We start from the raw sequence: 27,022 nt of genomic DNA, 5'->3' as shown, positions 1-27,022 counted from the left end.
AGTCCTGAACTTCCTGTCGAGGGGACCTTGGACCTTGGCTCTTGGACTGCTTCTTGGAGGACTGCACCTGGATCTTCTGTTTTGGACTTCAGTGTTCAAGGACTTTGCCTGTGGACTTGCCCTTTGGCCTTCTCCTTTCCTGGCTTCTGGAAAAATTGGTTCGGGAGATCTCTGCTGAGGCTTTGGAGGAGGTTGTGTTAGTGGAACTCTGATGATATCACTGCACCTGGGGAAGCCTCTACAGGGCTGAGCCTCAATTCACCAGAGAAGTACAAGTAGGCTTGCTAAAACCTGTCTCTTTAGTTACCTTTTCCATTTCTACTTTTTCTACCTTTTGGTAAATAAAACTACTAAAGATCATTTTTGACTTAAGTTATAATATCTTTAAATAGGCAATCACAATATTACTTTAGAATTCTCATATTTAACATAAAAACCTAAATTTAATTTCTTACAGGTGTCACAGAGTAATATGTCATATGCTGATGTTACCTGGCAAAAGCATGAGCATCAACATGTAATGTCGCCATAGAAGGAGGAGCTAGTGCAGTTGAAAAGGTGAATTTGGGAAGGAGAGTGGGATTTTTACTTCCACTCTTCAACAGACTGACTCCTTAGGCTGGTGCTTGGCAAATGGCAGTGAAGCATGAAGGGGATCTTGATGGGCTAAAATCTGTGACCTGATCTTACCTTACAGTTAGAAAGGCCTCTTTCTATCTCTATCAAACATTTAACATTTGATAGGTAGATTCCCAAGAACTTTATATTGTCTATAGTTATTTTAAAAGGAATTTCTATGTTTTCTCTTCCTGCTGGACTTTGTTGGTAATATATAGAAATGCTGATGAAATATGTTGGTTTATTTTATATCTTGCAACTTTGCTAAACATTGTTTCAACTAGTATTTAGTTGATTTTCTATGATTGTCTAAGTATACCATAAAATTGTCTGCAAAGAGTGAGTTTAATACAGATTATACAACTTGGTATTCAAGATCTCACCCTATTCAGGTTCAACCTACATATATAGAAAATACCTTGACAAACTGTAATGTGTACAAAAGAGAACAACTAGGAAGGACTGAAGACTATATCATGCCAACGTTGGTTGAAGGAACCTGGATTCTTTTACTTTGGAAAAGAGGCTAATACCAAGATGTCTGTCTTCAAGAATTTGAAGAGTTATCACCTTTCCAGAAGAGGGCTTAGACTTGTTCTGCTTGGCTCCTAAGGAAAGTAGCAGCTACAGAAGGGAATGGTAAAGAAGCTGATTAAGGACTGACATGAGGATAAGCTTCCTAACAATTTCTTTCTCCTGAAAGATAAAATTTTCTTTAAATCAAGTCATGAAAATAGTTATTACTCTAATTTTGGCAGAGATCAAAGTCCAGTGTATAACCTAAGACTTTAAATTCCTCATTGTTATATTTGCATGCTTTTATATGTAGCTAGATGGTGCTGTGGATAGAAGAGTGTTGGGCCTAGAGTTAGTGAGATCTGAGTTCAAATCTAAATGTAGATACTCTACAGTGGTGTAACCCTGGGCAAGTCGCTTTACCTATACTTACTTTGGTTTATTCAGCTATGAAATAGGGATAATAATAGTACTAACATCAGAAAATCAATAATTAGTAGATTAATCAATGCATGGAATGTAACCAAATTAAAATCTTATAACTATAAAATATAACTGTGTGCTTTGTAATAAGACTATAGTTATAGGCAAGAGTCTATACATTAAACCAGATTAAGAATGTAGTCCCAGGATATTACCTGAGTTACAATCTTAAGTGTATGTGCTACCATATTAATCCTGTGAGTTACTATGTTAATCTTAGTTGCGAATTTATTTTATAATGAAACAATACCAAACTAATTCATGTAAGAGATTGCAGAGAAGGTCATGAAGGGCAGAAGCCCTCAAAGGCACCCTGGAGGGTTTGATCTCTTGGAAAGTGTGGGGTGGGAGGAGTGGTGTTGAGGATTTCTTGGTAAGAAGGGGGTTGAGGATGGACATGAAAATATAAAAAAGTGTGTATTTTGCAACACAGGGTTTCAGGTTTTGAATGGGGGAACTTGAAGACCTCCAGCCCTAAGATTTTCTTGCTAACAATAAAGCCAGTTCTTTGCCAGGAGGGTCTTCCTTCTCCCTTCGTTTAGTATTTAGCTCTCAGGGTTGTTGTTGAGGGGGAGAAGAGAGATTATTTGTACTTTGCAGAACTCCAAGTGCTATATAAATGCTAGCCATAGGGAGTATTCTGTGCTGGGTTTGTGATCCACTTCCCAGACTCCTTAACTATTTCTTCCCTCTGCCTGTGTGGACTGTTGTGTATCTTTGCTATATGGCTTCTGTTTACTCCTTTGTTGATTTTCAACAAAATGCTTTGTACCAGGCTTTTCTCATTTCCCAGATTTTCTCTCATGAATGTACAGTCCTAAGAAGACACATAAGTCCTAAAAAGATACATATTCTTCTAGAGGAAAAATCTAGTTATGGGTCCCTTCCTACAAAGTGTTAGTGGTCCAAATTTATCTTCATGCATTAAGATATCTAGTTGATCCTTTACAAAAACAACAGAAAAAGCCCAAACACCCTTACTTTCTTGTCTTAACAAATCTAAGGGAGAAGAGAAAGGGCTAGGCAAAGGAGGTTAAGTGACTTGCCCAGATCAACACAGCTAGGCAGTGTCTAAGGCCAAATTTGAACTCAATCCTTCTGTCTCTCTATCCAATATGTTACTTAGCTGCCCCCTTTTCTACTCTTCTTATCTAATATTGTTACTGCCACAGTCTCTGTAACATCTACTTGGGGAGTTTTTTCTATCTTCCCCTTCCCTCTATATTTTAAAACACTTTTGATTAGATTTGCAAAATGATGCAAATACAATTATGCCAATTCTTAGGAAAGAGAAGATTTTGGGAAGGAGATCATTATCAGGTTGTACTCTCAAAGTATGTCAGTCAGTTCATTCAGTACCTGCTCTAAGGGGCCAGGCATTGTGCTAAGCACTGGGGATGCAAGGTGAACCAATACATGGATTTTGTTCCCAGAGAGCTCATATTCAAACAGGGAAGCTAACACAGAACTAATATGTATATACATAAATACAAAGTACAAACAATTGGAGAGAAGATAATAGCAGTGGAATTGAGGGCCAAGAAAGGCTTCCTACAGAAGGTGGGACTTGAGATAAGCCTTGAAGGAAGCCTGGAGATAAAGAGGGAGGGTGTTCTTTGCATGGGGGAAAGGAGTACAAATGTATGGAGCTGAGAGATTGTAGTATCCTTGGGGAAGAACAGCAAAGAGGTCAGTATATCTGGATCACAGAGTAAATGGAAAGGAGGAAGGTGCAAGAAAACTGGCAAATGAGAAAGTGGAGTGTTTTTACAGAGATGTTTATTCATATCACAGATGAAGAACCAAGAAGTCATTCCTAAAATGCATTTACCAAAAAAGTTTGTGGCCAGAAAGTGGAAAATGGAAGCTCTCTATCTCTCTCATCTTCTTTTATAAGGAAGCACTACAGATTTTCCTGGACTTTCTCTAGGATGTCCCCCAAACCCTCTCAAACCTTGAAAGCTCACTCTACTTCTGGACTACTTTTCCTACTGGAAGTATCTTCTGCTCCAGAACCATCATATTTCCTCCCCATTCTTACTTTTCAGCACTTAATGTGTTATATTTTCAGTGTTTTCTTTCTCTACTACAATGTAAACTACTTGATGGGAGGGACTGCTATTTTGTTTGTTTGTATTTGAGTTGTATGCCCAGCACTTGGCATAATATCTGGCACATAGTAAGGACTTATCAATGTTTGTTGTTTTGACTTGAGTATTTCTAGGACTTTTAGAGTTATGTTTAATAGACACATGTTTAGGATACAGAAGTCACAGAAAACTCTAAGCTGCAATGTGTTTAAGTAGTGGGAAAAGCCTACTTCAAAAGATAAGCCAATTAACAAATAAGCATGTAGTAAATGTCCAAATGAATGTTCACACATTATGGCAGGTATGTCCTTTCTAGAAAAGTAAGATTATTCTTTCTTGCTCCTTCCACCTCTATGTGCACAACATGTTGTGGATCTTAGAAAAAGTAACAAAACAGATAGTGAAACTCAGACTTTTAACAAAAGGCATTGGGAAATATTAAATGATCAATAACAGAAATGTCAATGAACAAGCCAAAAAAAGAAATAATAGAGCAGAAGAAAAAGAAAGCACAATGAAAAGAAGTAAAAGAGCATAAGAAAAAGAAAGCACTTAAAGGCTAATGTTTGAACAACTTTAACAAAATCATAAAACACTGTGATCAAAGGAATAAAATGATTTCTTTTGTGAAAAGAAAATATATTTGAAGAGGCTAAACAGCCTAGAGGAGAGGAAGGAATTTCATGGTTTTGTACTGTCTGATGCTACAAATAGAGTAAATCAATGTGCCTTCTAAATGGTCATCCAGTTGTCATGATGAATACTTGTCAAAATCAGAATGACAAACACCAAAGTCTCTTGTCCTAATGTATGCTTGCATTGTGCATTCTCTTTGATAGACGATTAACACTTACTAGGCACCAACAGTGTGCTTGGCACTGTATACAACCCAAAACATGTGAAATCCCTGAAGTTAGCCTAATTTCATTGAAATGTGTAACAGGACAGAGAAGAATAAAAGTGAACTATCTTTACAAAAATAATCTCAGTTCTTATGTTGCATTGGAATTGCAGGATGAGAATTACTTTGAAAAAGATGAGTGGAGAGCTTTTGATTAGAGAGACTGTAAAGGGAAGAATTATTTCAGTTTAATTAATTTAAAATGCATTTATTAAATGCCTACTATGTGCTAGTGACAGACCACAGGGTTACAAAAACAAAAAAGTCTTTGCCTTTCATTATGTTGAGTGGTAGAAAACATTTATACAAGTAACAAAGTAATTTCAAGAGGATCACAATATTAAGAACTAGGGAAATCATGAAAGGTCTCCAGGAAGATGCTCTTTGGAGGTGATGGGGGTAGAGAGGAGCACATTCTAGACTGGGAGAACTACTTGTACAAAGAAATAGAAATGGAAGGAGATATATTGTTGTATACAAGGAGCAATCATTTTATGGCTAGTTATAAGTCTATTTAATGCTGGATATGTATTGGGTTTCTTAAATCAAAAGTTTCTCCATTGTGCATTACTAATTACTCATTTCCATTAGTTTTCTTAGGTGTTTGAATTCCATAAGTTTCTTTCTGATCATACTACCTTATTTATTTATGTTTAAAAAATTAAGCTCTAGTATCTACTTAATAAAGGTAAAACTTCTTGGTTTAATATTTAAAGCCCTCTATCTAGTTCAGTCCATACACCTTCCCTCATACCAAAAAATTGGAACACTGTTCCCTAAACAAACTCATCTTTTTCCATCAATGTATTTATTCCATTATGTCTTAACTACATTCCTTTATTTTCCATATCTCTGCTTGTTTAAATTCTCCAGTTTTTGAGATCCCGTCAAATGATATACCTCACCTGATCTCTTCCCAGCTGAGAGTCCTCAAAAATCCTCTGAACTGCAATAGTATCATCCTTATCTCATTCAAATCAACAAGAATCTTTTAAGCTACTACATGTAAGGAGGTGGCAGCATAAAAACAAATAAAAAAGGAAATTCCTTTCACTCTAAGATAAATTACATTTTACTGGTCCTATGATACTTTGTATTACAAAGAATATTCATTTTAACCTCTCAGATTATAAACTTTTCCAAGGGGATTGAGGATAAGGGATACTTAATTATTTTCCTATTTTGCAAAGCCTTTAGAACAAGAACTTTAGACATGATAGTCATGTGTTCAGGAAAATTTTTCTTAATGAATGGGAAGACAAAAGGTATCACAACAGAATCTGAATAACAGAATCAAAAGTCATGACCTATACAGATTAAAATGGTCCAAGTCATAGTTGTATGATCCAGGGAACACACACACACACACACACACACACACACACACACACACACACACACACACACACACAGTAACCGAGGGCATTTTTTTGTTTTTAAACCCTTACCTTCCATCTTGGAGTCAATACTGTGCATTGGCTCCAAGGCAGAAGAGTGGTAAGGGCTAGGCAATGGGGGTCAAGTGACTTGCCCAGGGTCACACAGCTGGGAAGTGTCTTACCGAGGGTGGTTTTTTAAAAGTCCCTTCCTGCACTAAACCAATGGTCCTATGAGTGTGTGTGTGTGTGTGTGTGTGTGTGTGTGTGTGTGTGTGTGTGTGTTTGTTTTCAGGGTTTACATCTAGTTCACATTTTGTTCCTTCTCTTTATCCTCTCCATTATTACATCCCTTTTTGAGTTTTAAACTACAATCTTTTTTTTTGAGAAACTTAGGACACCATCTTCTCTCTCTGTATCATTAAGAAACTATTTCTGGGTTTTAGGTAGGCAGGCATTAAATTCTTAGGTGTTTACCTTGTATAAAGCATTATGCCCTGTACTAATGGGAAAGCTGTTAATTAATACTTTTCCCATTGATTCAACTCACAATCTATACATGCTTTCCCACTCTCTGTTACTTCTATCCATGCCATCCTATACAACCTAAACAGAGTTCACCCAAAGAGCTGGGGGCCTTTTTTTTTTACAACTTTATTTATTTACTTTTACAATATTGCCCCATGGTTATATGACTCATGTTCTCTTCTTCCCTCCCCGCCAGGGGCCTTCTTTTGACCTCTTTTTTCTCCTTACATTTCAACTTATTATTTATTTATTTTTAGCAATCTTTTCAAATTTCAAGTTCCTAATTGTCTCCCTCCCACACCTCCCCCACCCACTGAGGTGAGCAATATATCAATTATACATGTGAAATCATGAAAGATATATTTCCACATTAAAAAAGAAAAAAAAGAGAAGAGTATACTTCAATTTGCATTTTGATAAAAGTATATTTCAATTTGCAATTCACCACCTGGAAGTAAATTGCATTTTTTCATCATTATGAATCCTTTGAAATTGTCTTGAATCATTGAATTGATCAGAGAAGCCAAGTCTTACATAGCTGATAATCATTAAAACATTGCTATTTGTGTGTGTGTATGTGTGTTTGAGTGAGTGAGAGAGAGAGAGAGAGAGAGAGAGAGAGCAGTGGAGCAGTGATCCTCCCCTGGTTCTTTTCACTTCACTTTGCATCAGTTGATATAGGTTTTGCTATGTTTTTCTGAAACTACCTCTCCATTACCCCATTATGGTTACAAACAACAGCTTGTTAGAGATTTCAAATACTTTGCCACCACAAAATGGGTTGCTGTAATACACACACACACATACATATATATATGTATGTATGTACACACACACATACCCTTATAGCCTTTTCCTTATTCTCTGACCTCCTTGGGAAACAGACCTAGTAGTGGTATTATAAGGTCAGAAGGGATATACAGTTTTATAGCATTTTGGCGTAGTTCCAGATCATTCTCCAGAATGGATGGACTCATTGATTTACTCCATCAGTTCATTAGTGTACTTATTTTTCCCTTATCCCATGTAGCAGTGATGGTAAAAATTTTAGAGACCAAGTATCCAAACTGCAACCCTCATTTGAGCCCCCCTCCCCACTATAGACAGAGGAAGGAGGAAGCACTCCCACTGGGGTGTTGGGCAAAGGGGAGGGTGATGAGAGAAATGTCCTCAGGCATAGAGAGGGGAAGGAGAGCAGCCCATTCCAGCACATAAAGCCATAGGTTTGCCAACACAGCCTTATACCATCTGTCATTTCTGAAAGGTCTAAGGTGGTACTTCAGAGTTCTTTTAATTTACATTTTTCTAATCAAGAGCAATGTAGAACATTTTTTTCATATTGGTGTGGATAGATTTAATTTCTTCTGGAAACTGTTTATATTATTTGACTATTTATAAATTAGGGAATGGCTCTTATTTTTATGAATTTGCCTGAGTTTTCAGTATATATTTGATTATTTTTTGAGTAATGAGGCCTTTCTCATAGAAACTTGCTATAAAAATTTCTGATGAGTCATCATCTATGGTACATTCTATTTTTTAAATCCTTACCTTCTAGAGCCAGTTGGGTAGCTCAGTGGATTGAGGTACAGGCCTAGAGACAGAGGTCCTAGATTCAAATATGGCCTCAGACACTACTCAGATATGTGACCCTGGGCAAATGACTTAATCCCCATTGCCTAGCCCTTTCCACTCTTCTGCCTTGGAACTAATACACAGTATTGGTTCTAAGACAGAAGATAAGGTTTTTGTTTGTTTTAATAGTTATTGGTTCTAAGGTAGAATAGTGGTAAGGGCTAGGTAATGGGGATTAAGTGACCCAAGACAGAAGAATGGTAAGGGGTAGGCAATGAGGGTTAGGTGATTTGCCCAGGGTCACACAGTTTGGAAGTGTCTGAGGCCAGATTTAAAGACAGGGCCCCTAGTCTCTGGGCCTGCTATCAATCCACTGAGTTACATAGCTACCCAGTATGGTACTTTTTAGCATAATGTAGTTCTCCTGATTACATCTTTTCATTAGGTTTATTTCTACTTTTGTTTTTTTCCGAGATCATGATTGTTATCCCTGCCTTTTTTTTCTTCTGAAAATTTATATTTAATTAATTTAGTATAATTGTCCATGGTTACAAGATTCATGTTCTTTCCCTCCCTTCCTTTCCCTCCACCCCATGGCCCATTTCCATATTATTGATATTTGCACTAGGGTGATCATTTAGAGTCTACATCCCCAATCATATCCCCATTGACCCATGTGATCATGCAGTTGTTTTTCTTCTGTGTTTCTACTCCCACAGTTCTTCCTCTGGATGTGGAAAGTGTTCTTTCTCATAACTCCCTCAGTATAGTCCTGGATCATTGCATTGCTGTTAGAAGAGAAGTCCATTACATTAAATTGTATCACAGTGTATCGGTCTCTGTGTACAATGTTCTCCTTGTTCTGGGTCTGCTCCTTACACTCTGCATCAATTCCTGGAGTTCATTCCAGTTCACATGGAATTCTTCATGCTCATTATTCCTTTGAGCACAATAATATTCCATCACCAACATATACAAAATTTGTTGAGCCATTCTCCTACTGGAGGGCATCCTTCATTTTCCAATTTTTTTTTGCCAATAAAAGAGCACAGCTATGAATTATCCCTGCCTTTTTAAAAAACTTCAAGTATATTAAATTCTTTTCCAGCTTCTGTGTATGTCTTTTTGTTTCAAATTTGTCTCTTTTAAACAACGTATTATTGGATTCTGGGTTTTAATTCATTCTTCTATATACAACCACAAAAGATCCTGAACTGATTTTAAATCTCTCAGTAATAAATGAAACAGATTTGGCAAAAGCTTAGGATGAAAATTAAAAAAATAAGTGGAGGCAAAATTTTAAAGCACAGCTGATAAATGGTTTATGGATAGCATATTATGGAAAGCCAATATTACTAAGAGCTTTTTACAGCCAATTCTGTCAAGCTATACACAGGAAGGTCCATTTTGGCACACAAGGCATAGTAGACTCAGTCAAGAAATCATGGATAGCCCCTGGTATTACCAATATAGCTTCTAAGACCTATTCATCTTGTCAAGCATTCCAGCAGTACAACCAGTCTGTATTCAGGCAGAAAGCTTTTGGAGGGAGACCACTAGCTTATAGCCCTTTTGAACATTTGCAAATAGATTTTATAACAATGCCAAAAGTGGGAAACTATAACTACATTACATCAGTTGACAAGATGACCATAGGGTTTTCCATTTAATAAGAATACAACCAATTTTGTAGCAAAGATATTATTGAGGGATATTGTGCCTAAGTTTAGAATACCATCAAGAATAGACTATGACAGTGGAACACACTTCACTGATTCAGTATAGCAACAAATATATGGCAATCTGGGAATAATACCAAAATTTCAAGTGCCCTATTATCCACAAAGTCTGGGCAAGTGGAAAGGTTAAATCAAGAGATCAAGACAACGATAGGAAAGTTATGCACAGAAACACATTTGAAATGGCCAGAAATTTTATCTTTAGCTTTGTTTTATATAAGAACCAGAGGTGACTGCACATTTCACCATATGAAATGCTATTTGGTTATCCTCTTTTATAATCTAAAAGTTTCAATCCTGTGTATCCTTAAATGCTGGCTAGGGACACCACAACAGTAAAGCACATAAGATAATTACAAATAAGAATCAAAGAGCTGCAAGAATTTGGAATAACAGTGCAGGCAGGACCTATAGACTTTACACTGGATAACATAAATCTTGGTGATACCATATACATAAAAAAAACTTTAATAGAGCAGGAGCTATGGAACTGGCCTGGGAAGGTCCATTTCAAATATTATTAACAACACCCATAGCTATAAAAATAGCAGAAAAAGCTTCTTGTATCCATGTGAAGAAAGTGTCATTAGGTGAAGAAACTAACAACAGTTGAAGATTCTTCAGGGGAAGTTGGAAATCTAGAGTGAGGAGATGAAGATCAACATAGCAATGACAGGACTGCAGTAGAAATAGACAAACCACACAAAAATGACAACAGGATAAAGACTAATATACAACTATATAAAAACAATGAAAAAACAATTGGACAACAGTATTGCTACAGATACTATTTCAAGGACACAAAGGACAAAGATCACCACAACTATGAAGAAGGAAGACTGGATTTCTAAAGACACTAAACTGTATTTGAATGGAAAAGGTTTGAATCTTGCTACAATAGAGTTTGTGTGCAAGGATACATGGTAAGTATACAGTTTACGGTTTAAGAATAAACCTTATTAATATCATATACACAATGTTAAATAGGGACATTAAAAAGTTCTAATTAGTTATTAAATAAAATACTTAATGCATAAAATCATAAAAAGACAACTTAATTTAAATATAAAAGTAAATACTTTAATCCATAAGGATTTATATCCTCCTTAAAGAGGTTTATTTTTTTTCCTACTCATCACAGAGGGGATGGGGATTTTTAAATCTTTCTAGGAGATGACTTCAGGGAGGTATTTTATCTACCTCAGGAAGATATGTAAAGATTTTGTATATTTTTATATAATAGTTTTCTTGTAAGGTTTAGTTTTGGTTGCATAGTGAGTTGATTTTTAAATAGTTTAGATAGATTTTGCTATAATAAAAGTTAGTTTGTATTTCCTTCTATAGTATTATAAGTTGAGTTGGAATTTTTATCCTAAAGAGAGAATTTTCTTATAATAGAATAGTTCAAGTTTGGTTTGTTTTTTCCTTTCCATAGTATTTGTAAGATAGATTTTAAAGTATTATCTTTAGATAGAATTTTGGTTTCTGTACTAGTGTAGGTTACAGTGTGTTATTTTGTAATTGCAATTGTTTGCATTTAAATTTCTGTAACTTTAATGTAATTTGTAGTTTTGCAAGAATTTCCTTACTTTTTCTTATTTTTCTTTCTGTCGCTAGCATAGAATAGTCTTGTTTAGGTATAGAATAGTCTAGTATTAGTTATATAATAAGTTTAAGATAGAAGCTCTATTTGGGGAGAAAGCTTTCTCCCCAAATTGAGCACAGGGGGAATATAAGACTTAATTAGGTATCTGGCTAATTAAGAATAGATTTTAGTCAAAAGTAAGGTTTCAGGATAGTGAGTTATAAAGTCACTTGGGATCCTTTAAGGAAATAAAGAATTCTGAATAGGTCAGAGAAGGAGAATTTCCAGAGTCCCTTAGGAGAGGCAGTAGGAAAAAACTGTACACTTTCTGGGACAGATACTCAGAGAGTTGTTGGTTGGTTCTTCCTCTGATCGTCCCTGAGGAATTTGGTAGAAATTGATTTGGGAAAATACTGTGATATTCGGAGGAGAGTTGGAGAGTGGATCATCTGTTGGAGAGAGTAGCTGAGCTGTTCCCTATGCAACTATAGGGGAGCAGCAGAGCCAGAAGGGGGCAGAAGAGAGCAGAATCTTTGAACCTGTCAGTAGCTGAATCTCTGTGGCTAGAGACAGAAGAAGTTAAATTAAATCTTTGAAGAATAATATAAGGAAAGGAATTTATTTATAAATTTAAATTAGCTTAGTCTACTAAGATAGAAATTATTTATAGATTGATAGGAAGTCAGGTTAGATCTGACTTCTTCAGATAAGAATTTCTTTGCGGAAAAGATTAGGATTGGGGTTTATAGATAGATAATTTAGAATTAGGGTACAAAGACCAATAATCAATATATTTCCTACCTTTCTGTTTCCATTTCCTCTGCCTGAATCTCTATAGTTAAATTGGGTTGTTTTGTTTTTTTAAAATAACTGGTCTCCAGCTAAGTTCCTCAACTGTTAATGTAGCTAAGGTCCTCAACTGACATCAATTGAATCTCCCTATAAGCAATAGCTTATCAATAACAATCAACACTAAAATAATAGATCAATATTCCCCATAAAAATACCAACCTTTAAAAAGCACATCCAAAAGACAGGAATCCAAACTCCAAAGCAAGATGGAGTCATGGGGCTTTCCTGCTGAATACAACTTGAAAGGTAAACAGAGAGAAGAGATTTCAATAGGATATGGGGAGACTAGGAAAAAAGGCTGTGCTGGCCAAAAATCCCTGTCCCCCAGCATGCTGAGATTTGCAATTAGATGTAATCTCACTTTGGGATCCGAAGGGTCAGGGCTACAAACACAAAGAAACATCTTAGACCCACCATGTGACAACATATCAAAATTTATGGGATATAGCCAAAGCCATATACAAGGGAAAATTTAAATCCCTGAGTGTCTATATCAACAAAATAGAGAAAAAGGAGATCAATGAATTGGACATGCAACTAAAAAAAACTAGAAAAAGAACAAATTGAAAATTTCAAGATAAAAACTAAATTGGAAATCCTAAAAATCAAAGGAGTAATAAATAAAATTGAAAGTAAAAGAACTATTGAACTAATGAATAAGAAAAGGAGCTAGTTCTTTGAAAAAAAAAACAAATAAAACATATAAAGTATTGTTAACCAAACTTAAAAAAAAAAGAGAAGAGAATCAAATAACAGTATCAAAAATAAAAAAGGGTGATCTCACCTCTAATAAAGAGGAAATTAAGGCAAATATTGGGAGCAATTTTGCCCAATTATATGACAATATGACAACCTAGGTGAAATAGATGAATATTTACAAAAATATAAATCGCCTAGATTAACAAAAGAGGAAATAGAATACTTAAATAATTCCATCTTAAAAAAAAATTAAGCAAGCCATAAATGAATTACCTAAGAAAAAATCTCCAGGGCCAGATGGATTCATGAGTTAATTCTATCAAACATTTAAAGATTAACTAATTCTAATAATATACAAACTATTTAACAAAATAAGAAACATTTTGCTTATTTACAAAATTAGAAAACTACTAAATTCTTTTTATGACACAAATACAGTACTTATATCCAAGCCAGGAAGATGAAAAACAGAGAAAGAAAACTAAAGACCAATCTCCTTAAACAACATAGATGCAAAAATCTTACATAAAATACTAACAAAGAGGCAATAGCAAGTCATCACAAGGATCATTACCTATGACCAGGTGGGTTTTACACCAGGAATGCAAGGCTGGTTTAACATTAGGAAATCCAGCCACATAATTGACCATATCAATAACCAAACTAACAGAAATTGTATGATTATCTCAATAGAGGCAGAAAAAGCTTTTGACACCCATTCCTATTAAAAATACTAGAAAGTATAAGAATAGATGGGCCTTTTCTCAAAATAATAAACAGTATTTATTTAAAATCATAAGCAACTATCATCTGCAACGGGAAGAAATTAGAAATCTTCCCAAAAAGATCAGGAGTGAATCAAGGATATCCATTATTGTCATGATTATTTAATATTGATCTAGAGATGCTAGCAGTAGCAATTAAAGAAGATAAAGAAATTGACGGGATTGAAGTAGGTAATGAGGGAAACTAAACTATCATTCTTTGTTGATGATATAATGATATACTTTGAGGATCCTAGAAAATCAACTAAAAAAGCTAGTGGAAATAATAACTTTAGTAAAGTTGCAGAATACAAACCCCCCCCACATAAATCATCAGCATTTCTATATATATCCAACAAAACTCAACAGCAAGAGTTGGAAGGAGAAACTCTATATAAAATCACTCTAGACAATATAAAATATTTGGGATACTATCTGCCAAGACAAACAAAGGAATTAGATGAGCATAACTACAAAACATTTTTCACACAAATAAAATTAGATCTAAACAACCGGAAAAACATTAACTGTTCATGGGAAGGACAAACTAATAAAATAAAAATGATATTCCTACCTAAATTAATTTACCTATTAATGCTACTCTATCAAACTTCCAAACAACTATTTTATAGAACTAGAAAAAATAATTTTAAAAATTCATCTGGAAGAACAAAAGATCAAGAATATCAAGGGAACTAATGAAAAAAATGTGAAGGTTGGTGACCTAGCAGTTCTAGATCTTAAACTGGGTTATAAAGGAGTAATCATCAAAACAATATGATATTGGCTAAGAGACAGAATGATGGATCAATGAAATAGATTTTTTTTAAAAAAGATTCATCCTTTCCCTGGTAGGGAAGAATTTTTATTTACAAAATGGGTCTGAAATAAGAATGTGGAAATGAAGAGTCCTTGTAATCTTGAGGAGCCAAAGGCAGGGTCCAAGGAGGATAGACAGGAGCCAGTCTTCGGGTTTAAAGCTTGAATTCTTTGTATTTCTTACTCCCCCCCCCCCCCCCCAAGCTATCCTGGGGCTGAGCCTTCCGTTTCTTTTGCTTCTGCTTGGCAGCATGCATGGCCACCATGTCACTGAAGTCCTCCTTCTCCACCTGGGCCTGCTGTTTCTACACGAGCTCCTCATATTTCTGGGTCATCGCCATAGGATCTAGTTCCAATTCCTCTGGGGCCAAGGCTACTCCCACCCCTTGTAGTTCAGGAGCTGGGTCCTTCTGGCTGATCACCATAGACATGTCATAAATAAGGGTGGAACCCATCATGGCTCCACAAACAGTGGCTGACATCCATAGCCTCTTCAATCTTCTTTTTTCTGAGTTCAATCAGTTCAAGTGTCTCCATCCCAGCTGGCACTGAAGAGAAGACCACAGGGGTGATAAGAGCACTGTCTGCAGGAGAATGAAGCCTGTTTCATCTGGTTTATCTTCATCACTCTCTCCCTCCTCCTCCGAGGATTCATCAGAAGGCTCCAGCTCCCCCCAAGGAGTCCGGGCAATCTCTTCTTCCTGTCTTGGTCTAGAATTCCACTGTGTTGGTTCCAAATACATCTCCATATAGTGGTTTCCCAGTCTCGTACACAGGAGGTTTGCCCCAGCCCCCAGCATGGTAACCCAAGGAACAGCTCTGTATCACTGCATAGCAGTTAGCTATGGAGGAGAAACTAGTAAATAGTAAATGACATTAGCCAGCTAGTGTTCAATAAACCCAAAGATCCCTGTTTTGGGGAGAAAAACTATTTGACAAAAAATTCTGGGAAAATTAGAAAAAATCAGGTTTAAATCAATATCTCACACCCTTATACCAAGTTAATTTCTCAAATATTTAAGGAACTAAGTCAAATGTACAAGAAATCAAGCCACTCCCCAATTGAGAAATGGTCAAGGGATATAAATAGGCAGTTTTCAGATATAAAAAATCAAAATTATAAATAATCATATGAAAAAGTGTTTTAAATCCCTCCTGATAGAGAAATGCAAATCAAAAAAACTCTGAGGTATTACCTTACGTGTTTGCTCAATATGATAGTAAAGGAAAATAAATGTTGTGGGGATGTGGCAATATTGGGACACTAATGCACTGCTAATGGAGTTGTGAAGTTATCCAAACATTCTGGAAGGCAATTTGGAATTATGCCCAAAGTGCTTTAAAAGACTGCATGCCCTTTGATCCAGCAATACCACTGCTAGGTTTGTATCCTAAAGAAATATGAAAAAATGAGAAAGGATCTGTTTATACAAAAATATAGCTGCATTTTTTGTAGTGGCAAAAAATTGGAAAATGAGAGATTGTCCCTTGATTGGGTAATGGCTGAACAAATTATGATAGATGAAGATGATGGAAAACTATTGTGCTATAAGGAATGATAAATTGCTTGATTTCTATAAGAACTGGAAGGACTCAGACAAACTGATGTGAAGTGAAATCAGAACCAAGAGAACATCATACACAGTAACTGAAACACTGTGGGATGATCTGTGACTAACAGCAATAGAATGATCCAGGACAATTCTAAGGGACTTAGAAAGTATGCTATCCACAGCAAGAGAAAGAATTGTAGGAGTAGAAATGTAGAAGAAACATGATTCATCACTTGTTTATATGGATACATGGCTGGGGGTTTTGGTTTTAAAAGATTACTTTATTATAAAAATTAATAATATGAAAAGAGATTTTTGAGTGATAATACATGTATAAACCAATGGAATGATTTGTCAGCTCTGGAAGGGGAATGGAAGAGAGGAGGGAGAGAATATCAATCATGTAACCATAGAAAAATAATTTAAAAATAAAATTATATATATTTTGATTTCTTTTTGAACCATTATCAATGAGAGTGAGGATGTATTACCTGCATCCTGCTGTTGTAAAAGTTCTTTACTGTATGTATTTATCTTTTAAGTAAGAAAACTTGCCCCAGTCTACTTCTCCATTCCTCCTTCTCTCAGTGTACCCCTCTTTCTAACACCTTCATTTGGGGGGGGGGGAATGATCTCAATATAAGTGATCCATATCCAAGCCCTCTGTCAACAAAAACTCCTTTTAATTTCCCTGATAATGATAAAGTTCTTCAGTGTTAAGTGTGTTATCTTTTTATATAGGAATGTAAATAGTTAATAACTTCACTGAGTCTCTTATGATTATTCTTTCATGTTTCTCTATTTTATATTTTGGTTCCCTTAAATCTTATGTTTGAATGTAAAAATTTATAGTCAACTCATATCTAATCATCAGTAATGCTTATGAGTCTCTAATTAAATATTCTTTTTTTTTCTTGAAAGATTACACTCATTTTTTCTGGGTAGGTTATTCTTAGTTGTAATCCTAGCTCCTTTGCCTTTTGGAATATCACATTAGAAGTCCTCTGCTCCCTTAATATGGAAGCTGTAAAATCTTGCATGATCATGACTGTACTTCTATGATATTTCAATTGTATCTTTCTGGCTGCTAAAACTATTTTCTCCTTGATCTTGGTACTCTTGGTACTTCAGGATCTACGATATAGGGGCAGTTTTCCTTGATAATTTCGTGAAATATGATATCTAGGCCATTTCTTTGATCATGACTTCCGAGGACCCCAGTAATTCTTAAATTATCTCTCCTCAATGTATTTTCCAGGTCAGTTGTATTTCCAATAAGATATTTCACCCTTTCTATACTTTTCCAATCTTTTGACTCTGTTTATTATTTCTTAATGTCTCCTAGAGTCATTAGTTTCCACTTGTTCAATTCTAATTTTTAAGAAATTATTTCCCCAGTGAGATTTCGTACTTCTTTTTCGATTTGACCGGTTCTGTTTTTTATGGAGTTCTTTTCTTCAGTGAATTTTTGTATCTCCTTTCTGTTTGGCCAGTTTTGCTTTTTAAGATATTATTTTCTATAGTATTTTTGATGTGTCTTTTATCAAGCTCTTAATTCTCTTTTAAAAAAATTTCCTGCATCACTCTAATTTCTTCTCCCCAATTTTTCTCTGCCACTCTCATGTCTTTTTTTAATGCTTCCATGTATTTCTGTTGGGTTTGGGTCCAATCAGCATTTTTATTTGATACTTTCATATTGTTATCTTCTCAGATTATGTCTTGTTCTTCCCTGCCACCATAGTAGTTTTTTATGGTCAAATTCTACTTTGGAGGTGAGAGGGTATAACTTGCTCATTTTTTCCAGCTAAATTTTTAACTTTGAATTCTACGGAAAAGGGTGGGCAGACACACTTCCAAGTTTCAGGCTTTTTCATGCTGCTGTTTTCTGAGCTAGTTCCAATGGTCTGAAAGTTTCTGTTACTTTCAAGGTGGGGTGATGCTGGGAGAGGTATGATCAATTTCCTCCCACTTTCCTTGCAGCTCCAAGCTCGTATTTGCTTTAGTATTGTGACCAGGGTCCTTATTCCCTTGTGACCAACTCTTAATGTTCCTCTCAGACCAGGGACTGCAACCTAGAATGTCTTTTGGTTGCAAGCTTCCAAAGCTGCTACTGCTGATGCTTGTGTGGGTTTTTAGATAAGCTTCTACCCTGGTGGTATAGACTTCTGTCAACCTCTTAAGTTTTATGAGGCTGGAAAAATGTCTCACCTTGTTCTTTTGTTGGTTTGGCCACTCCAAAATGTGAATTGAAGTGTTAGTTAAAAGTTGTTTGGAGGGTAATCTTGGGAAGTTCAGCTGGACGGCTGCCCCTAATCTGCCATCTTGACTCTGTACTTTCCTCCTTTCATCTAAACACTACACAGATACTGGTGGTGAGAGGTGAATAGGGCCCCTGAACTGAAAGGTTGTGATTTAGCAAAAAACAAACAAACTGCAGTTCTTATCTATTTCTTCAAGATATTTATGTGATCTCTGCCTAGGTCTATATTTACAGTTATTAGCCGGATCTGTGCAGTCATCCCAGAGAAGAGTAATATTCATTTCTTTCTCAGAGAGCATACAAATAATCAGTTTGACAGTTTTCGAACAAAAAATATTTCTCATTGAATTTTTATGATGATGATGTTTCCACAGATGTGTGCAGACTGGACACCACTGACAGATACTGAATTTTAAAGAGGACATAAGGCATTATGAAAAGGGTAAGGGCTAAAAGGTTTGGAGGAGAAGCAGCATCAGCAGCAAAACTGACTTATGAAATGAGGACAGTACACAAATGAGCCTTAACTCAGGATGAAGACTTGGGAGGCTACCAACAGTATACTTATGACAGGCTTTTACTTTGCTGGCACACAATTTAATTAGTAAAACTACAGTGAGTATAAGATTAATGCAAGTCAAAAGCCAGCTTGTAATGAACAATGATCCACTGTGCTACACTATTGGATTTTTAAAATGTCCATTTTTTGAGATGTCTATTATAAATAAATGTAAATATATGAATATGATTAGCTACATGGGAAAAACCCCACAAAATTTTATAAAGCCTCAGATAATAGATAAGAAACAAAAGGAAAATAATTTATTGTAGTCATCGTGATCATCATCTTCATCAACATTATTTAAAACTAGACTTGTTGATTCATTGGTACAGGGACCTCAGAGTGAGCACCTCAATTTACCAACATATCTGCCTGAGGCAACTGGGAGATTAAGTGATTAACAAAGATGACATAGCCAGTTTTTGTCAAAGGAGGGACAAAGACCTAAAGAGTTCAAGTTCTAAGGTCAGCTCTCCATCTATTATGTCATGCTGTCTCCATTCAATAAATTATTGATGTTATTATAGAAAGCTTATATTCTATTAATATTTAAATTTGAATAAGATGTAAATAGGCAGGGTTCCCCTCTCATATTTTGTTTGTTGATTTTTTCATTAGTATTTTCTTAGATATTTTAGGATAAAATTTAATATAAAAATTTTTTTCCATTTCTACAGAATATTGATCATCACTGAAGACTATATCTAAACTGTAAGTTAAGTTACTCTGTTTCAAGTAAACAACAAGCATTTTTAAAAGCATTTACTATGTTCTGGGCACTATGCTAAATACTGAGAAATCATAGAAAGGCAAAAAAGCTCTTGTCCTCAAGGATTTTGCAATCTAACAAAGGAGACAATATACAAACTACTATGTACCAAAAAGACAGAATGGGAGAAAAGTCCTAAATTGAGAGTCAGAAGACTCAGGTTCCCATTTGAGGTTTGTCATTAATCAGTATGTAGACTGTATTGCAGGTGTTCAATATAATACTTAACTGATTAATGGTAAATAATGCATTTCTCTAATCTTCACTTTCATTGCTATAACAGAACTAAACTAGAAACCCACGGAGTAATGTCCTCTTGATGTGGGACCCTAGGTTTACCTTGTACCACAAATTTTCTAAGTTTTTTGGGTCAAACTATAAGCAAGAAAATTCCTTTGGTTCCTTGCATTCATTTTAAGGCTAAAGAGAGGGTAACCCTGAAACTTCAAAGGCTAATGATAAGAAAGACCCTTGAGAGAATTATCTTCCTAGATCCCTCCTAGGTTCTCCTCTAGGTTTTGAGATGGGCACAGAGATATACCTCCAGGCTGTGCTTTGATACTATTGGGTTGTACCTAAGACATCTATTTGTCCTATAAAATATGAGGGTCACCCCCTATGTCTTCAGGGCATAAAATACAGCTCTGGCCCCCATCAGACAACCAACCTCCCCCCTACTTGTGCACAAGTTCATACCCTCAAATCATCTATCACCTGTTGTAAAAGAGTTGATCCCTTCAAGGAGGTGGCTTGCCATCAGTGCTGTTCTACAAGCCAAACTCAAACATGAATTGCAAATTTTTATTTCTAAGTTAAGTTATAGAATCTTGCATTTTTTGCAAAGGGAACCCATTGCCTCAAGACCTCCATAATATTCTCATATTCTATGTGTGATAATGGAGGATCCAGACATATCTCTTTGCTTGCTGTGAAACAAACAGGCAAATCTTACCTGTACTTCTACTTCCAGAAGTTTAGCAATCAAGGACAATATGTTTAAATATCACATATATGATGAAAAGCACTACAGAAAATATAGGGCATAACATAAATATGACAGCTTTGAAGTCTGTCTTGTAGAAGATGGGTTAGCCTCATTCTGCTTGGCCCCAGAGGGCTGAATTAAGAACAATGGGTAGAAGGTGTCAAAAAGACGAAAAACTTCCTAAAATCTAGAACTGCTGAATAGTAGAATGAGCTGCCTTAGGATGTACTGAGCTCCTGTTGCATAGAAGTCTTCAAGGGCAGGTTGGATGATTGCTTTCTGATCATATTGTAGATGGGTCTAGTTTAGGTAGGGGTCAGAGTTCCATGGCCCAAAAGGTCCCTTACTGTGATAAGCACCCTGATTTCTTGTGAAATGTGACATATGAGTAATTCACTTGATATCTGGTTGGACTACATGGCTTCTGATGCTCCTTTCAACTCTGAGATTTTGTGAAGACATTCCACAAAGCATAAGTGTAGTATAATGGACCCCTGACACTGAAGAGACCATTCAAGTTTTATTAAGAATCCAATCATATACATATAAAATTTTTCTCTAACAACTAAAAGGAACATTACTGGATATTGACCAATCATATTCTTAAGTATTACATCATTCTTAGCAGTGAAACTTTCTCACAGAAAATTTAAAAATTAAAAACTTTTTAACTTGGCTCTGCCATAAACTGGGAATTTGTATCACTTTACCATAAATGTCTCTTTTCAGGATGCTATTTTTTCTCTTTTTTAGTGATGGGGAAGGGAGAAGTTTAAGGAGAAGAAGAAAATATATTGAGTAATTTGAAAGGAGAAATTAAATATTTAAAAAATTTAATAATTTACTCTGTAGGAATCAATTGCCACATTGGAGATAGTTTGGGACCCTGGGATTTTTCATTGCAGTACCTGAATTACACTACAGATTTCTGACAAAGGAAAAAAAAGGAATATGGGAGAAAACAAAGATATACAAAGACAGAGCCCATACTATCAAGAACTTTATATTTTCATTTGAAAACAAGAAGATAATAAATTCAAAGCCACATATAGGCAAGTGTGTTACCCTATAGTATATCTTGTATATTGTTAGAATAAAAATATAATAGATACTTTCAGATGCTATTTGAACGATGACTTATTCCATCAGTGATATCTCATTAGGGCATGGAGAGGACTCTGGGGTCTTGGAACAAAAGCCATGACAGATCCTATTATACAAAAACCCCCCTTCAATTAAAGATCTAGCAATGGACTGTGTTTATGAGTAATCTAGCTAGGGAGGCTCACCACCATGCTGTAGACAGAATAATGGATTTCTATTGGCTTTAGCCACTCACAAAGACTTCCTGTTAAGGGAATTAATCTTCAGTAGAAGAGAGAATAGCACCTACTTCAAATGAAATAAAGAATCTGGGAAGTACAGAAGCTATCTGATGATGATGTTGACATAAGTTTCAAGGGTATTCAAAGTGAGAAAAACAGAGAAGCGACATGGCAGAGCTGGATTTAGAAGTCAGAGACTTGGACTCCAAAGCCACTTAGTGACCTAGATTTCTGTGCCATTCTGGCGTCATGTCATTACTTGAATAAAGAAGGGATTGGATTGGATGATCTCTAAAGTTCAATTCAGTTCTAAATTATGGTCCTGTGCTTACTACTGGATAGGCTAAATGAAGAAAAGCTTCTCAGAGGAAAGGAATCTTGAGCTACATTGTATGAGAAAATGAAAAGAAAGGGAAGAATGTTCAGAATGGCAAAGGCCAGGTGGGCAAAGGCAAAAAAGATTTCCAAATGCTGATAGAACAAATATGGAAGCTTTAGAATGGCCAGAAAAAATGCATTTCATATTGATGTACATCAAGAATATTCTCAGGTTGGAAATTGACTTTGGAATATAAAATAAATTTGATTCGGCCAAATGGTCTCTCTTCTGATCTTGATAGTGTGAGCCTTAGAAATTCCCAGACCCTACTTCATAAGATTGGATTAAGACCATTCCCCATTTGGGCAGTGAACTCTACTTAGATCAGGAATGTGAGAACTCTACTTCACCATACTTAAGTCTGCCCTAGAGGAAGATAAAAGTTGTAAACTCTTTTCTGAACAATGAAAAGTACTTAAACCCATACTTATAATAAGGCAAAAAGTTCTTAAGATAAGTACCTATAAAGGTCAGGCACCTTGTGAACTTATAAGGAGCAAAGAGGTGAAAACTTACTCAGAGATTCTAGTCTACTCAGGTGTGAATTACTCAAAAGATTAGTCTTCTTAGGTGTAAACTAAGAATGGTCTGTCCTTTGAAAAAGGCCAATCTACTGTGATTGGTAGATGGGAGAACTTAGGGGAGGTGACATAGGAGAAAATTCCCTATATAAGGAGATGACAGGCTCTTAAAAAGAATACACTCTCTAAGGAGGCTGTGGGGAGAGAGCTCTGGAAACAGGCTCTTGGGACAATCTCTGACTGGAACTCCCTTTGAGGAGGACTCTGGCTGGAACTCCCTTTAAGGAGACTCTGTCTCTCCCGGGTCTCTCTCGGGACAGTCAGCTGGGAAGTCTGAATTGCAGCTGGTGCCTCTATGATCACTAAGAATCCTTGCTTGGACAGATCATGTGGTGAGTGATTAAAGACTGACTGATCTCTCTCTCTCTTAAGACTCAGGTCTAGGCCATGTTGGCTAAGGCCCTTCATACTTATTCCTCTTTTATTCTCTCTCTCCTTCTTTAATTCCTCATTGTATTAATTAATTAAAATCTCTATAAAAATCTCTATAAAACCCAGTTGACTTGGGTATATTTCATAATTGGGAATATTTCCCTGGCGAACACTGTATTTTTAATATAAAAAACATAATTCTGCAGTCACAATTTACTCATCCACTCTTTATCTACTACAATTTATATCTAACAACCATTTTAATCACTTCAGTTTACGGCTTTAACTATTTTAATTATTACAATAGTCTTATTTAATTCTGGTTTTTGTGAAAAGGCCTTAAGTTGAGGAAAATAGGAATTTGAGTGCAGCTATTGTTAGTATCTAGAAATGTAGCATATAGAAGTGATGAAGAGAGGAGTAAAAATCTTGATGCAACAGATACAAATTGCTAGTGTGCTAAGAAATAGGGTTTGTATGCAAAGATTCTGGAACAAGGGAAAAACACGATGAAAATAGTGTATTATAAAATTAATCTAGAAGAGAGATGTAGGAATGGATCAAGTTATTAGAAGACTAGAAAGAGGTAGACCATCTAGGTGTGTAGTTATATAGTACTGTAGCAGTAGAGGAACAAGGAACTAGGTTAGAAAAGTAGTGACAAAAATTTTAGAGGAAGGAATGACAGATGAACTGACTGGATAATCCAGAGACTGAAGATAGAGCTTATAACAATAAAATTCAGCTGTAGTGCTGATGGAAAGGGCTGAAAGTATTAAAGATTCAATGACAGTGTAGATGACAAGGCTGGAAAGATGGCAGTTGTTAACTCTTAGCTCATCTAGTTAAGTGAACAGGGCTGTGGATCATAGAAACACCTCGAAAGGAGTTTGACTGGCTGGAAGTGGTGAGGGCAGAAGAGAAGGACACAAATGGTGTCCTTCCTTGGTGCTTCTTCCTGCCTGGCAGCCTCTCGTAGGGCCAAGCAAAACATATAATCTCTCTTTCAGATAACACCCTTAAGATATAGTTTTCATATTTTCCCTGGAAAGTCATTTTTAGGGCTTTAATTTTAGTTTAATTTAGAATGCTTTTAATTCCTTAAAGTAATCTTCAAATGGGACGGTCTCCAGTACCTTGATCATCCTTTCTGCCTTCTGTTGGTCACATTGTACATTGCTACTGTAATGTCTAAAAATGTGGCACCTAAATAGAGGCTCAGGCTAAGAAAAGACAATGAGATGATTAACATCCTTGTCTGAAGAGTGTTTATCAATGCAATTTAAGAGAAAAGTTGGACTTGTTTTTGCCTTTCTGATCATACTTCTGACTGATATTGAGCTGTCAGTTCAGTAAAACCTTAGAGGCTATCTAGTCACATCTTCACAATCTTGTACTTATAAAGTTGTAAAATTTAAACCCAAATAAAAGATCTTATATAATTTATCTCTATTAGATTTCATCTTATAATATTCTGGTCAAAGTTCTAAGCTCCTGGGATCTTTTTGTACTTTTGTCAAAAACAAAACAAATCCTTGATGGCTAAACTGTATTTACCCCAAATTTGGGGCCACAATATTGGAATAGTGGACTTTTAAGAATTTATGAAATTTATGTAAAAGGAGGAAGTGAAGAAAATCTATGGTAGATAGTAGAGTACCTACTATCTATATCTATACTATATCTATATACTATATCTATAATATATATCTATACTACTATATAAAACACTACAAATGTATCCATTTTCTACATTAACTTCTGGAAATTTACACCAATGGAAAGAATTTACTGAATTGGTAGTTTATAGATAAACTAACTGACTTTAAACAGACATAAATAAGAAACATAAATGAGGGCAAGTAACTTAAATTTTATGTAAAAGATCAGAAAGGGAGTAAACAAAGCCTATTAGGTACCAGGAATTTTGCTTTACAAATATTAACTCATGATCTTCTCAACAACCCTGAGAGGTAGGTATTATACTTATACCTTTTTTACAGTTAAGCAGTGAAACAGAGAGGAGTTAAATGCCTTTTCCAGGGTTACCAAGCTAGTAAATATTTGAGAACAGATTTGAACTTAGGCCTTCGTGACTCTAGGCTCAGCAATCTGTACCATCTCACTGTTCTCCCAAAGGTCCTATAAGAAAAATATCAGGGAGGATGAAGATGAGTACATGTGGGAATTTGTTATATGTTATAAATATTTTTTATAGCACTTTTAAAAAAGCTATGCTAGGTTTAAGAAGAAAACCAAGAAAGGGAAAGGATGTTGCCTGATGGAGTTAGGAAGACGGTAATGGATATAACAAATAGAAAAACATCTACCTTGGCTTCAGTTTTTCTATCAAAGAAAGAATGGAACAAAAATAATTTCCACAAGGAGATAAAATCCAAGATAAGTAAGGAGAGGGCAAAAGATCACAAAAGGAGTTTAAGGCAACTAGCCTATATGAACTATGTCTCAGGGAACTGAGAGAACTGATGGATGTGGTATATGAACTGCAAATCCTCAAACTGATCGTTGGTGAATTCAAGATGTGCCTTAGGACTGGAGATGGGCAAATCGTATTTTCAAAAAGAGGGAGAAAGATAGTTGTATAACATACCTCTGAACTTTTTAATTCATTTATAACACCCTAGAACAAATGGTTAAAGGGAACATTTAAGAACATTTAGAAAAAGAGGTGAATACCAAGAGAGCCAATATAGGTTCTTGCTAATTTTTCTAAAAAGATTAACTAGAATGACATGGACAGATACACCTACATTTTTAGAAAGGTAATTAATAAAATCCTTCATGACATCTTACCAGCAAGACAGAGAGCTTTAATCTGGGGCATACTGAAGTTATGTGGATCTAGAACTGGCTAACCAAATCTAAACAATGTGTTCAATGGAAAAAATGTGTTGAACTTGGGGCAGGTAGGTGGTTCAGTAGATAGAGAGCAGGGTCTAGAGATGGAAGGTCCTGAGTTCAAATGTGACCTCAGACATTCTAGCTGTGAGACTCTGAGCAAGTCACTTAACCCCCATTGCCTACCCTTACTGATCTTCTAAGACAGAAAATAAGAAGGAAGGAAGGAAGGAAGGAAGGAGGGAAGGAAATATAATAAACTTGGAATGAAAAGACCTGAGTTTAAATTGCAACTCCACTTACCAGTTATAACTATATAAGTTACCTGTAAAATGGAGATATTTTCCCCTAGTCTCTAACAAAAACAACTCCTTAACATGTATTGCCAAGATTTGATTACAGTCCCTCTTACCTTCTCCAGCAGATTGCACCCACAATCATTCCACTTCTAGAATTTTCAACCTTTTCCTTTCTACTGGCTCCTTCCTTAGTGGGAAGTTTCCCCCAATCCATAAAAAAATTTCGCCAACTCTATTATCCTCTCAATTTTTTTCTCTTTTCTCCTCTAATCCACTTCTCAATCCTTTGTATTCAAGCTACTGACCTCATCACAAAACTGAAGTTGCTCTTTCCAAAGTCATAAACAATTTCTTTCTTTCTTTTTTGAAAAAAAAAATTTAATTTAGAATATTTTTCCATGGTTACAAGATTCATATTCTTTCCCAACCCTCCCTGATACCCCTCCCATAGCTGATGAGCAATTCCTCTGAGTTTTACATGTGTCATTGATCAACACCCATTTCCATGCCATTGATATTTGCACTAAGGTGAT

The 27,022-nt window shown here is 35.7% G+C and overlaps 1 protein-coding gene and 1 long non-coding RNA gene across 3 annotated transcripts in view; one reads left to right on the top strand and one right to left on the bottom strand.

The window, feature by feature from the left end:
- The window catches only part of ADK (adenosine kinase), a 645,392-nt gene that overhangs the window by 86,115 nt on the left and 532,255 nt on the right, over nt 1-27,022 (bottom strand). The window lies entirely within an intron of this gene.
- Nucleotides 18,458-21,337, top strand: LOC107650604 (uncharacterized). Its single transcript, XR_001626192.2, has 2 exons — nt 18,458-18,800; nt 19,598-21,337. It is a non-coding gene; the product is annotated as an uncharacterized LOC107650604 (long non-coding RNA).

This window comes from Monodelphis domestica, chromosome 1 (assembly GCF_027887165.1).
Source record: "Monodelphis domestica isolate mMonDom1 chromosome 1, mMonDom1.pri, whole genome shotgun sequence".
Taxonomy (NCBI): Eukaryota; Metazoa; Chordata; class Mammalia; order Didelphimorphia; family Didelphidae; genus Monodelphis; species Monodelphis domestica.
Note: the sequence above shows the minus strand (reverse complement) of the source record. Positions and strands in the feature narration are given on the sequence as shown.